Genomic DNA, 10,035 nt, shown 5'->3' with positions numbered 1-10,035 from the left:
TCACTGCCAGTGCCAGGAGCCCGACCCACTGATTTCTCCCCAGGATCCAGCAGCAGAGCTGAGCCAGGAGGAAATAAACACTCGTTTGGATGCCAGCGGCTTTGCGCCTTTAGCAAACGGGCAGGATGAATTATGAAACGCAAAGGCGAGATAAGTGGATCCTGTCACAGCACTTACCCTTCGTGCCGCAGGATCTAAGTGCCTGCCGGCTGTGGGCGAAGGGCTGCGCGGCACACACGTACACCCGCACACAGCCCCGGCCAGGAGGGAAGCCTCCCTATGCGCCTGCTGATAAAGAAATCCGCATTACCAACTCCAGCACATCAGAGAGCTGGCAAATACAGAGAAGCATCGAGCAAGAAAAGCGAGCACGCGGAGTATTTCTGCAGAAGGTAGTAGAGAGGCATTTTCCCTTAGCCGGGCTTCAGAGCTGCTGGAGGGCTGTGAATTAGAGACATCCAGGCGAGCGTGGAGAAGGAGGAGGCCAGGAGAAGTGAGAAAGTAATTTCCTGGGCTGCTCTGGGCAGGATGCGAGGAGGCAATGACAGCCCAGGATGCAGGGAGAGCCGCTTCTCCCCTCGGAAAGCGCTGCCAGGGCCACGGGAGGCATTATTACGGTTAATTCAGGAACTGACATTTTGCTGTTTCCATGGATGGACGTAAGAAAAGAGTTTCTTTGGGATTAAGGACTCACTTGTCTAACATGGGGCTGAGACTGCCCAGATCCAGATCGTGCTCCTCCATCAACCCCATGGCTCCGGCCCAAAGCAGGCGGGTGCTGCAGAAGACCACGACAAAGCGAATGTGAAACAGCATCGCTCCGGCAAGCAGGGTTATCAGCTCGCGTGATTTTACTGCTGGTCTCATTTTTTCCCCCCAAGCCATGTTTCCTGTCGTCCCTTTATTACTTTTTAAAGCAGCACACGGGCGACCAAACAGAACACAAAAGGTGGGATTCCCGCCTTCACGGTGGCTGGGAAAAGCTCAGAAATGGAATCACCAGATGCTCCGCAGCGGGGAAGAAAATTAAACCCCAAGTTGTTCTTTTCAGTCGATGTGGTTTTAAATAAAACACATGGTTTGGGAAGCCCAGCTGGCACGTTTGGAGTGCTTGGGGTTAGCACTGCTGGTAAATCAAGCAGCAGTTTGATCCAAAATACTTTTCAAGTTCTTATTTCAGTTTCTTTTGGGGCAAGGGAAACCTAAAGCACCTGCAAAGCATCCCTGCCTCACTGGCATCTCAGTATCCGCTGTCTCCAGGGCACCAGTGCACAGGTACCCTGGCAACACAAGGGTCATAAAGCTGCCAGAATCTCACCCTCCACAGCCCTCAGCCATTGCAGTACCCATGCCTACAATTGACTTTAAAGCTTCTAAGTATTGCAGCTAAAGTCACATCAACCCAGGAAGCTAGCGTGAGTTTTATGAGATTCCTTCTTCCCAGCGCTGAAAAGGATTTTACCGAGTAGTTTTTAAAACAAAACCATAAAATACTTTTATTCCCTTCTGGTCTTCTGCTCCTGTAAAAAATCTAAGCCCACAGACTTCGCTACTGCACACCGATACTTCACTCCCTTATTTGTTAGGATGAACGTTCAGCTAAATAATGCAGCGAATCCTTGTTTAGGTTCTTCTCCAGCAATATCTGCACATGCAAACCCTGCAAGACTTCCACGGGTGTGCACACACAGCCACAGCCATGCTGCAGAGAGGCAGAGTGTGCCCAAAGCCCGGCACTTGCGGGTGCCCTTGCGTTATTACACCTTACACCCTTGCACTTCAGCACATCAATAATTTCCTTCCTGTTCAGGCAAGCGTTTCCACCGGCCCAAAATGCTGATGCCAGAGGATGCTTAGGAGCCGAACCAGTGGCTGCTGGCACAGGAATTTTTGTTCTACGCTTGATCTTGCTTTTATTTTCATTTTCATCAGAGCCCAGGGTGGCTGTATCAATTGGAAAAAGCCTGACAGTGCAAAATGCCATCCCCGCCAGCGTCTACCCTGCTCCTCACGGGTTTGAAGCTATCTCCCTGCCTTGTGCACTCCAGACAACAGGGTTGCTGGGCTGTAAATGGAGGCATTAGCCCATGGAAAGGACCTTGGGAGTCAGCCAGAGCAACCTTCAGCCCTCCTGTGTTTCTGGTCAGGGGGGTAGGAGCATGCGCAGAGCTGGGTACAGCATCTCAGCACGATGCTGTGATGCCCTCACCGTACCTTCTTCCCTCCCGGCGTGGCCCTGGGAGCGCATCGCCACAGCCTCCCAGGCCTGCCTGCTCCCTGGGGAGGGCTCTGGGGAGCGCAGGGTTAACGCACAGCTTTCCCCTCCGCAGCACATGCCGGCCAGATGTGAATTAGTCATTATACACCTCGGTGGGTTCGCTTTTGCCTGCACAAGCACTGGAAAACAAGCCCAACCACACAGGAAACGTTCAGCAGGAGCTGCCCAGCAATCCTGACTTCTCCCCGTTATCCGAGCGATGCGGCTGGGGCTGCACCCGTCGTGCAACCCAGGGATTGCACTTGCCCAGGAATCATTGTCACAGGAGGTCCCTGCGCAGCTGCACACCCCCAAACCTGATATATTTAGGGGACTGCAGAGACAGCCCCCCAATTCCATGCTGCCTGCGCATCCATTTCATGGGGCAGATGGGTTTTTTTTTCTCCCAGGAGCTGGTCAAGGGAGGTTGCATTCCCCCAAAAAAGGATCCTTCCCCATCACATGCAACTGCCTAGGAGCTCCAGTGTGGGTGGCGAGGGCCAGCGCTGCCCAGGAGACACACGGGTGAACACAGGGCTGGCCGCCGCAGTGGCATCCGTCTCTGCGCTGGAGGAGAGGCAGAATAAGCCTCGGATAATATCGTTAGGCAAGAGTTAGGCTGTCTCCTTCCCAAACAAAGATAAATGTCATTAAAGCTCAGCTCTTGTGTATTTTACATCCAGAGATACAATGAATATTCCCCCTCCCCTCCGGGGGTGGGGGGGATGTTTACAGCTCTGGACTGCAATTAGGCAGCAGCGTAGTATTAACCCATCGCATTCCCAGAGCATCAGCCTGGGAGCGAGAGCTTTGCCTGAGAGCCACTTTGACTTCCCTCCTTGAGCTGGCTCGGTACCCCAATCCCAGGGGCACGGAAAGCAGCGGGAGAGCTGGAGGGGACCCAGACACAGCACTTGAAGCTACCGAGGGAAAATCCGTGCAGCCCTTGGGGTGCACAAGCCTTGCACGTCCCCGGTGCCAAGGGGCCCTCGCAGCTATCGGCAGCACGAGCAGCAGCATGTGCAGAGCAAGGCACCCAGAGAGCATCCTGGCTGCCTGGCATTCACACAGCAGGCTCTCCCAGCCCCAGGCCAGGGCTGCTTTTTCTGATTTATGAGCTACTTAAAGTCACATATAGAGCAGTCAGGGGAGGGTGGGTTTTGGTTTTTTTTGGGGGTGGTGGGGTGGTGGTGGTGTTTGCCCTGTGCTGTGATTTTTAAGTGCCCGGTTAAGGAGCCGTTCGATGCTCACCATATGTCTCAGTTACTCCCCTTGTTTAGTGGCAAATCTGCAATGTGGAGCTTTATCCGTATGCTCCAAAGCCCTGCCAGGGGCTGTGGATGCACTTTACCTTACCCCAAGATAGTCAAGATGGGAAAATATCCCACGTCACGTTTTGGACTGTTCAGCCAAAACTCGGGACGTTTGCCCTGAGCTGGGTAAACACAGCCTTCCAGGTTCATCCTTCCCGGGAGACACAGTGTGAGCTGTGCAAAGGGAGCAAGCTTCCTTGCAGGGGGATCTGGGCAAGTTTGGGATAAAAAGGGCAGAAAGGGGCAATGTCTGGGGCAAAACCACCAGCTGTATCCACTGGGACAGCTCTGAGAATGGCAGCGCCAGTGGAAAACTGAGAAATTTAAAAAAACCCACTGATTTTCACCCCTGCCTTGCCTAGCGCCTGTGGGGAGGCAGGATTTTCCCTGGCCAACATGGGGGTCCCGCGGGGAAAGCTCCGCTGCTCTTCCCATCACTAGTGGGTGCAGCGCTGCCAAAGTCACTTCTTTCCTTCTGCCCTCCCACGAACATGAAGCCTAAATATTTGATGGAGCTGAGCAGCTTTTCCCAGTGCCGGGAAGGAAACACCGCACCCTGTGAGCAACCTGGGGCTTTCCAGCAAGGAAAAGAAGCCCTCAGGGATTTTGCCCTGCCCCAGTGCTCATGGAAAAGCCCCCAGTTAGGGGAAAGGGGCTGCAGGGAGGAAATGTTGGTCGGCTCTCGCACGAGCCGGGGACTTCCTCGGGCAGAGCGGTGCATCGATCGGCTGAGGGGTCTCTCCGCCTGCCAAGCCACAGCCCTGCTCTGCTTGGCAGAGGCTCATCGATCGCCGCAGGCACGGCCACAGCATTGGGTTCGTAGGGAAAACATGCCCTATGGGACTTGCGGTTCATGTGGCTCCAAGCAGGGCCAATGCCAGGTGTGGGGACAAGACACCGAAGCCCACGAGTCCCAGGAGGAGTTCGGGCAATGCTCAGGGGAGTGGGAAGGAAGGACAGACAGAGCAGAAAATTAACTCCTTCCAGCCAAGTGTGACCTTACCACACGTACACTGACCACTTCTCCAGGCTCATGGTAATGCAAGTTCTGCAGTTTGGTAGGAGCATCCTCTTAGGGATCATCCACGGGCTGTCCATGCAACACGGCAGCATGGGGAAAACCCATGGGGACAAAGCCAGGCTCGTGCGCTGGCCAGAGAAAAGCTCAGGAGCCACCAGCACAGGGCAGAGGGTGCAGAGGTGCTAACCCAACCCCAACCAGCACCAGCATCCCTAAGCCCCAGCACAGGGCAGGGCTGAGGATTTCCACTGTGGTGGCAGCCCCCAGAAGGTTTTCTCCCCTCTTTTTGCAGCAGAACCCTCCCCAGCTTCCTTGGCTGCACAGAACCCTTTCAAAGCCACGCTCTGGCCCTAATCAAACATGGCAGAGCCTGCCAAATCCCAGTGCTGGCAGCCAAGGGCAGTTCTCCTCAGGCACAGCTGGTAGAGAGGTCAGGAAAAATAGAGGTGTTACCCCGATGACCACCCAGACACCCCCCAGGCGCCATCAGGGCTCCAGCTCTCTGTATTCACATCCTCCCTGCCCTTCTTCATGCTCTTGTTATACATCAGCTCCTTTCCAGGTAGCCACAAGCCTGCAGGCAGACAGGGCTTCAAAACTGCTGTGAACAAGCTCAGGAGAGCAATGATGAGGTGGGCTGGCCCTAGGGCAGCCTCCAACCTCCCCACAGCGTTCGTGCCTGAAGCTCCGGCACCCTAGAAATCCTGGGTAGGTGCCCACACAGCATCGGTGGCTGGGGTGGGGATGAGTGACAGCACCTTCTCCTCCCATCACTGTGCCATGCAGCCCATCTTGCAAGGCTGGGAAGGATGCTCAGCCCCAGTTTCTGGCCCATTAGCTCCCCTTCCCGCAATCATCTTCTCCAGCTGCTTTACCTCCCGCTGAGGCATCAGGAGCCACATGCAGCAGCACGGGGAGGGATGCCCGGCTGCACGCAGCGTGAACACAGCCGCACGTGCTGCGACGGGAGCAGGAGGAGGTCGTGAGCGGGTTACCGAAATGCAGCCGCGCTCCTGGTGTGGAGAAGAGTGCAGGCTGAGGCTGCAGTGCTGAAAGGTTTTCAAACACCCTCAATGCCTGGTGGTTTGTTGCCACCCCAGCTCCTGTCCATCCTGCTCCCAAAGCGACCAGGCCACCAAAATGAGCTGGTCTCACGCCTCCTTACTCCCTCAATGGCTAAAAGCGCTGGGGAGAGCAGCAGGAGCAGTGACAGCCCCTAAAGCCTCCCCTGCCTCCCTGGCCCCTGCCCGCTCTGGCGTAGCCCAGACTTGTCCTCATTTCAGGCTGGGGGAGCAGCGGCCCGGCCCCAGAGGTAGCAAGATGATGCCAAACCTCCTAATGGAGCTTGACAGCAGCGGGATTAAAAGCACAAGTGAGATCGCAACCCCTCTGCAATCAGCTTCTGCCTTGGAAGAGCTGAACCAGAAAAGAAACCTCCTGGCAGCGGGGAGGGGATGAGGAGCCCACACACATGCAGAACGAGGGCAGCAGGGGCTGGGGGGAACCTCGCCTGGCCCAGGCCCTCCTCACTTACCCTGGCAAATCATCGTCAATTGGAAGAAACCAATCTCCCTTGCCTCTAGCAGCGCCGGTGAAGGGTTTCACCAGCAAGAGCCCCAATTCCAACTGGTCCCCAGGTGTTGGTACTTCTACTGCCCTAAACTTCGGATGCAGAGCAGCCCATGCCACATGCTGCTTGCCCCTTCCTCTTGCTGCCTGCAAGCTCAAGGCATTACATAGCACCCGCAAGGACCCCCCCTTCTCCCTCTCCTTTGGGTGCTGCACTTGGGGTGGTGCCACTGATAACAACACCCAAGCAGCTGGGTCCAAGATAAAGATGGGAGAGGAGACAGGAGAGGAGATGGGATGACTCACTCAGATGCAAGTGGGTGCTCAGCAGGACACCTGCAGCCCCTGTTTCTGCAGGGCAGGGTGCACACAGACCCTCGCAGCTGGCACCAAGCCCCATCCACCCCCAGTTCAACTAAAAGGCAGCATTGACCACATTTCCCAGCCAAGGGATGCTCCAGCAGCACTGCTGCCCCAGCTTTCCTTCATCCTCCTTGCCACAAGCAGGAATATCTCAGCATCTCCCCCAAATCCCCCCAGACAGGCTTTTGCAGAGAAGTGGCAGTTAGCTTGCATGAACCATCCCGGGGGTGGCCACTAAGTCACCCTCTGAAAAGCCAGCAAGGCCCAAGCACTGTCCCCATCTCTAGTCATCTGAAACCCAGCAGCCAGAGGCTGTTCTCCCGCCTGGCAGCCGTTTGCTCCCAGCGAAATGCAGGGGAAAGCAGGGCTTTTTACTGCAAGAAAAAGGGAGCCACTCCAGGGACTGGTGCATGCGCTTGAGAGTGGTGGGAAGAGCTGATGGGTTTTGGCACAGTGCTCAGGCTGAAAAGCTAGCTCCAGCTCCAGACCTTGTTTTGCAGTGACCTGTACCGAGAATTGGCTTTTTCCTTTTTCTTGCCAAATGGAAAGAAAAAGAAATCCTTCCAGGTCAAAGGAAAGAAAAGCATTTACTCGTGGGTCAAGTGAAACAATCTGATGCAGGGTTGAGTGTACTTTTATCCTCCCCAAACCAGGAAAAGATTCAATTTCCATCTGAAAAAACATCTAAAAATAAAAAGACAAAGGTTTTTGGGGTCAGAAGCAATTGATTTTGGTTTTTAAGCCCAAATGACTTCCTGAATTGAACCCCACTTCGCAAAGCACGGGTCGACCCAAAAGTGCAGAGGGGTGGGGAGGGGATTGACTGATGCATCCATCTGGAAAATTTCAACCACACTCAGATAGCACCAGCCACAGCGACAGCAACCACCGCAGGGACCAGCCCGGGACCCCCCTGTGTCCCCGGGATGCAGCTTGGGTACCCTAACCTCAGCTCCTGCCAAGCCTGGCTGCGCACTGGGGTGCCCATGGGAGGGAGGCATTCGGCCGCCTCCGCAGCACTTTGTTCATCCAAAGCGAGCTGTCACTTTCCAGCCTCCTCCCTGCCAGCCAAATGCTTCCTGACAGCCCGTTTAAAACTCAAAAGCACCCGATTACCACCATGGTCAGGCAGCTGCTCAAAGACGCCACAAGAAACTCTTCCATAAACCAGCCCCCTGAAACGAAATCACTGGCCAGAGCATCACTCCTCACCCTTTTCAGGCCCACCCAAACCCTGGGGACACCAGGGTCCTTCTTGAGTGGGTCCAGGTCTGGCTCTGCTCTCACACGCATGGCCCCAGCCAAGGGAACCCCACATTTCTATCACTGAGATGCCAGCACCCACTTCTCACCACCCCAGCCAGCCCAGGAGAGCCACCCACCCTGGCTCCATCCACCCAGCAGGGCTGACCCCAGACCCCACACATCACCCGAGTCCATTAGCGAGTCCCCAGAGCGCACACCTTACTGGCGTTTTGCTTAACCCTGGCTTTTAGGGAGAGCTGCAGAGCTGTGCCGCCTTTAAATTTTTAATTTGCTCTAAACATTTTGGTCCTCTCCCCTGGGGACTTCCAGACAATAACCTCTGCCTGCAGCACGGCTGCCCCATAGCTATGTGGAGGGTGGAAACTGGGGGCAAAGGAGAGGAAAACAGCTCCGCTGCGAGTTGCTCTCCTTCGGAGGAGCAGGACCCCTTTGCGCCCATGCCCCAGTACAAGGGGCACCCACACTGGGTGCTCCAGTGAAAAGACCCCCAGTGCCCCATGGAGATGCTCCTCAAAGAGGATGGGGGGACGCCCAGCCCCTCCAGGAGGGATCTGACACCTGCAGAGACGGAGTTGTCACAGGGCAGAACATCTTCCTCCTTTTCATCAGACACCTCTATGAGGCTGGGTCCCTCCAAACTTTACAGCTTGCTCTGCTTTACCCTGATGCCACAGCACGTGGCCCCGGCACAGCCACCTCTCCTTCCCCACCGCCTGGCACCGGCATGGCAACGCCCTGGAGCAGGGACACGAATACAGCGTTGCTTTCCAGTCCCAGAGGCGTCTTTCTCTTTTTCCACTGCCTTAAGCAACAAATGTACAAACAGGGACCCGCCGGGCATGAGAAACATGACCTGAACTGCTCTGGGAAGGGAGATGCCACTGCACAGGTGGGAAGATCAGCCCAGGTTGCTGGGCAGTGACTCCAGGTGGGTTTTCTGTCCCTCAGGTGCTTGGGGGGGTGGTCCAGGCTCAGGGTTAAGGCTCAGTTCTTCACCCACTGAAGTGGGTGAAGAAAAGTTCTTCAATCTTTTATCTTGATTGAAAGGGTGTGAATAACTAATCACTCACTTGCAGACCTGTGAAAGGCAAAAACTCATAGGAAAATAAAAAATCCCGACCAGTTAAGCATCAGAAAAGGTACATGGCATCACAGCAAAGCCCTGTACCCCACCTGCAACAGGCACCCAGGGAGAACGTGCAAAAAGGGTGATGCGCAGTGCTAATAGCCCAGAATATGCTTGCTCCCTCCCTCCCAAAATCGGCAGATGGGGTAGCTCCCAAGTCCCATGGGATGCTTTGATGCTGCTTAACACTTACTGGCTCCCTCCCACAAATTTGCCTGCTCCCTTTCTGCACACATGCTCCCAGTGTCCACAGACCCCCCCCTCCCAGACCCCCATAAGCATCTCCCCATCCCCAATTTCTCGGGACAGCCCACGCTGAGCAGCAGTGAAACCCATCCCCAAACCCCCCAGTTAGACCTCCAGGCAGCCGCAGGACTCGCCGTGCCCCAGGCAAGGAGCGGGGACTGAGGCAGCGCCAGCCGGGCATGGGGATGCTGCCCACCCAGCAGGATCTTCTTCAGCTCCTCACCTTCCCAGACCCTCAGAGCAGCTTTAGGCTGAAGGGAGCCGAGAGCTGGCCTCGGCTGCCACCTAGCAGTGACCCGGCAGCAGCGGGGACAGGGTGACAGCTCCTCCAGCCTGCTGGTCCCCACTACAGCCCAGGGAACAGGCAAGGGAGGACATGGGGGTCTCCCACACCAGCCCCAGCCCTTACCTCCCTGAAACAAAAAGGGGACTTCTGCAGCAGAGAGGGTGGTGTTGGAGACAAGCACTCCATCACCCAGACAGCTCTGGGTGAGCGACCTCAGCTCCATTTCAGCCGCTCCCTGCGTTAGGTGACAAACACGTGTGACAACTCCCTGGCCTAAACATGGGACCAGAGAAGTCGAGCAACCTCCCCACAGGGTTGTACAGCCCCTGCTCAAGCCATAGCGCCTTACCTCTCTGCTTCCACTCCCTTCATTAACTTTCCGTGTGGTTGTTTCCTAACAAGCCCCAGATTTTCTTTCTCTCTCTACATTTTTTTAGCCCTTTCACATCCAAAAACACCCTTAAATGCTGAAATTAAAACAGAATAGTCACAGAACGATAGAATGGTTGGGGTTGAAAGAGAGCTTTAAAGATCATCTAGTCCAACCAATCAACCTCTTATGCTGGGCTTTTACCCATTCCAATATTA

Source organism: Accipiter gentilis, chromosome 8 (genome assembly GCF_929443795.1).
Source record: "Accipiter gentilis chromosome 8, bAccGen1.1, whole genome shotgun sequence".
Lineage (NCBI taxonomy): Eukaryota > Metazoa > Chordata > Aves > Accipitriformes > Accipitridae > Astur > Astur gentilis.
Note: the sequence above shows the minus strand (reverse complement) of the source record.